This window comes from Mustela nivalis, assembly GCF_964662115.1.
Source record: "Mustela nivalis genome assembly, chromosome: 1".
Classification (NCBI taxonomy): Eukaryota; Metazoa; Chordata; class Mammalia; order Carnivora; family Mustelidae; genus Mustela; species Mustela nivalis.
The window spans coordinates 45,503,925-45,508,613 of NC_139020.1; the positions used below are offsets into that span (position 1 = coordinate 45,503,925).

The 4,689-nt window shown below is 34.7% G+C and overlaps 1 pseudogene across 1 annotated transcript; it reads right to left on the bottom strand.

The window, feature by feature from the left end:
* Positions 1-3,275: 3,275 nt before the first annotated feature.
* Positions 3,276-4,202, bottom strand: LOC309848675 (olfactory receptor 5K3-like; annotated as a pseudogene). The gene has a single exon. The product of its transcript is annotated as an olfactory receptor 5K3-like (transcript).
* Positions 4,203-4,689: the final 487 nt, after the last annotated feature.

Sequence of the window (4,689 nt, forward strand, 5' to 3'; positions counted from 1 at the left end):
AGGCAAATGTGGTGAAATGTCAATAATTACTAATCATGATTTTCAAAACTCATGGGTATTATCTCAACTTATCTGTAGTTTGAAATTTTTCCAAAACAAATGTGGGGGAAAATGTCATTGATTCACATTTTTCATGACCCTCTGCCGTTTATCCTCTTAACAGCTTAGTTTCTTGAAAGTTTTGCGCTCCTGCTATTTTCACTTCTCTATGTTGTGTACAATATGACTTAGTGGTTAAATTTGGACTGGAAGAGATTATGCTGAGTGAAATCAGTCAAGCAGAGAGAGTCAATTATCATATGGTTTCACTTATTTGTGGAGCATAACAAATATCATGGAGGAGAGGAGTGTTAGAGAGGAGAAGGGAGTTGGGGAAAATTGGAAGGGGAGGTGAATCATGAGAAACTATGGACTCTGAAAAACAATCTGAGGGGTTTGAAGTGGCAGGGGTGTGGGAGGTCGGGGTACCAGGTGGTGGGTATTATAGAGAGCACGATTGCATGGAGCACTGGGTGTGGTGAAAAAATAATGAATACTGTTTTACTGAATATAAATAAATAAATTTAATTTTTTAAAAAAAGCATTTCTTCCAAACAAGGTTAACAGTAAGGAGATCTATTGGATTTTGAAATGAGAAGAGGTGGGTAATTCCACAAACCCTGGGTCTGCTTCTCTGTGATTCCTTCAGCCATGCCTTCCTTTGTATATTGAATTCACCTCCAGGCTGGTATCTCTTTTGATGGCAAAATGGTTGTAGATTGTGCCAGATTTCATACCCACAAAACATGACATTCAGAGGAAGACTACTTTTTTGTGGTTCTCTTTTAAAACAAAGGAAACATATTTCCCAGGAACTTCCACAAAATTCCCTCTTTGGTCTCACTGGCTCCAAATAAGTCACAGAATCTTCCCTTACCATAACTTTAGACTTCAGTGTTACTAAGGGTTAGCAGTGGATGGTGCAGAAATACGTAAGCAGAACCCATGGCACGCCTGGAAAAGGGAAAGGGATCAATGCATGTGAATCTGACAACTGAAAATATCCCCTAAAATAGAGAGTGGGTACAAGGAAACAGCATTCGTGAAACTCAAGTATCTGGATTATTTTACCCCCTCAAAAAAGTGTTTAGGATCATGTAGAGTTTGTGTCTGTGGGTAATATCTAACAGTACTTGCAATATTATAAAGGAAAACCAAGAAATTAAAAATATTTATTGACTTGTTAAAAATAAAAATAAAAATAACAACCTTTGCATATTAACTTAAATGATTATCTTAAAATATATTAAAGAAATGGCTAGTGAATGGCCAAATGTGTCATGTGTCTTTTTAAATATTAGTGAAGGAAATCAGTTACAACATGGTTGGTACTCTCAGGAAGAAGATAGGCCTTCATTGTATTATCCAGTAGTTATAATTCATTATTTTCCCTTTAAAATGTTGCTTATATCTGTTCACTCCTCTTCTTTTATCCTCCAATTTCAACTCTCATCATCTGGTATAAGAATTCTTGAAGTTAGCCATATTGCTTCTAGCATCATTCTGATCACCAGATTACTTTTCTGAAAAATACAACCATATTACCTGGTTCTAGGAAGTATTCAGTGTCTGAGGCCTCTGAGATAAATTCAGATTCTTAAGGATTAGCTTTGAAGATTCTCACTAACCTGATTCCCTCCCACCCTTATTTCCCATATTCCACAACAGCTTTTAACAAAAGCTTTGTCAACTTTCTGACTCTGTCCATGGTTCACCTCCTTCACCCCAGTTCCCAGTGTCATACTAATTTCCATAAACATTGACTGTGGTCATACTCATTCTTTTTTTCCCCCAAAACATCATATTTTAAAATCATTTTCAAGGCACATCTCACTTCTGATGCTGCATAAGGTCTAAATAGCTCAGGGGACAAGCATCTCCATTTTCTGAACTCCCAATCATCATTGATACAAATTCTAGCTCAATCTCAATCACCTGGCTGAACTTGAGCAAGCCACTCAATGTTTCAAAGTATGAGGATTTTGCTGAGAAGATGCATGAAAAGTCATTTCTAACCAATTGGTAGGTGATATATATGAAAGGTGTAGTTTTGTGCCTAGCAGGTAACATGTTCTGAGTAATATATGGTTTTCTTTCATATTTGCATATATAAGTGATTAATAAATATTTTTGTTTAGGAATTTAGAATTGTCACTATTTTGTGCCTCATTTATGCTTTATAGCAACTCCACCTTTTTGTTATTGCTGTGAATGTATCAGTAATTTACACTGGAATAAGTACAGGTTGGTGGAATTCCCAGTAACAAACAAGACAAGCAATATCAGAGAGAAAAACGCCTTTATTTACTTAGTGTATTCAGGAATACACTGTATTTTTGCTGGATGCCCTAATCAAATTATATGGAAACAGCCAAATCCATATAGACATCTAATCCATAAATACCATTTATGGAAACTACAGAGTGCTACATCAGCAGTATACAGATACTCTATTTCAGAGATCTTGAAAGTAAAATTGACTAACACTAAAGATGAAAATAGTCTTTTTTTATTGTACATTTTACTAGCATTCTTTTCTTGGTTTCAACATTTCTTAATTGTGGTAAAATATATATAACAAAATTTCCCCTTTTAAAGGTGAACATATTGTGGATTTGAGAATATTCTGTGTGAACTAATATTCAAATATCTTCTCTTGAATAAGCTCAAAGAAAATTAAGAATCAAAGTTATACAGTTTACTTCTGACAGTTGGTGTTTTTAAAGAAGGGATTAATTCTTGAGAACCTGGAATGTGCCAGAGATTGTAAGATTATGCTTTGGAATTCCAGAAGTTTGTCAACATTTTTTTCTTTTTAAAATTTTTGCAGTGTTCCAAGACTCATTGTTTTAAATTAATTTAAATGGAGATGATCTCTATCTAACTGACTTCTATCCATAGTATTGTTGTATTTGTTGAAAATTGTAATTCATTACCCATTAAAACAATAGGTAATTATTTACTTAATTTCTTTGTGACACAGTGTGTGACCTGAAGAAGAATTATTTAGTTAATTCTTGCTGGGACCTAGAGCTTAGATTTTGCAACACATTGTAGCAGAATATCTCCTTGTTGAGCTTATTTATCTGACTCCTATAATATCACGTTTTAGTAATTGAATATTCTTTGGCCAAATAGTTCTTTTCTATTTTCTCAATATTCCAAGATTTTGAAAAACTTTTTTTTTTCAAATTTAAATTTATTTTCCAGGGGGGGATGATATATCTTTTAGAACATTATAAAATATTCCTTATAATTGTTTTCATAACATTTATTACTTCCTTATTTCTTAGACTATAAATAAAGGGGTTTAGTAATGGGATCACTAGAGTATAAGAAACAGCAACAGGTATATTGTCTTCCTTTTCTTTAACTGAATGTGATCAAATGTACACAAAGAGAAGAGAACCATAGAATATTGAGAAAGAGAGAAAGTGGGATGCACAAGTAGATAAGGCTTTGCCTCTTCCCTCTTTGGATTTCATTTTGAAAATCATGAAAGGATGTAGATATAGGAGATTCATATTATAATAATAGAGAAGTTTTGAACTGAACCCGAAAAGATAAATATCATTAATTCATTGAAACAAGGGTGAACACAGGAAAGTCTGTATAATGGAAACAAACAAACAAAAGATATTAATTTGATTTGACCCTCAGAAGGTTAACCTAAAGAGAAACCCTACATGAATAATGGGATGCAGGTTTCTAGCTATGTAGGTCCCTGTGGTCATCTGAATGTGCACTTTCTTTGACATCATGGTGCGGTACTGCAGTGGGCTACATATGGCCACATAGCGATCATAGGCCATTGCTGCCAGGAGAAAGAAATCTGTAGTTTCAGCAAGGCAGAGAAAATCAAATTGTGCCATGCAACCATAAAGGGAAATTGTTTTGTCCTTTGAAAAGAAGTTCTCCAACACTCTGGGGGTAATGGCACAGGAACAACAGGAATCCATCAAAGCCAGGTTGCCCAGAAAGATGTACATTGGTGTGTGAAGACGACACTCCATAAAAATCAATGCCAGCAAGCCCAGATTCCCCACCATAGTGATCACATAGATAGTGAGAAACACCACAAACAGGAGGCTCCTCAACTCTGGGTGGTCTGTAAATCCTATGAGGATAAATTCGGTGGTCAAGGAGTAGTTATCTTCAGTCATATCCACCTTCTCTGTTGAGATAGGAATTCTGGAGATATAAGATTCTTATTTAGAGTGCATATAACGTGCCTTACAAATTGTTCTTTTACAAAAAAGAGAGGAGCTTTTTCTAACTCTCCTCAGTATCTCTGGATTCAGGCACCCAAACCTCTAGGGATAGTGATTTCCCTAAAAATGTAAGTTTTATAAGCTCAACTCTGATAATCAGCATTCCCATGAAGGTTTTTGTAATTCCAAGAGGAATGCTTACAGAGCAAAAGATTTGTCTTTACGAATTCATACATTAATAGTATACAAATCTAGCATTTGCATATTTGGTTCAATGTTGACAAACAATATCAGTGTCAGTTTTTGTATTAAAGATCCTTAAAATAAATTTCCTGTCAATCTTCACGTATACACATTTTTTAAAAAGATTTTATTTATTTATTTGACAGAGAGAAATCACAAGTAGATGGAGAGGCAGGCAGAGAGAGAGAGAGGAGGA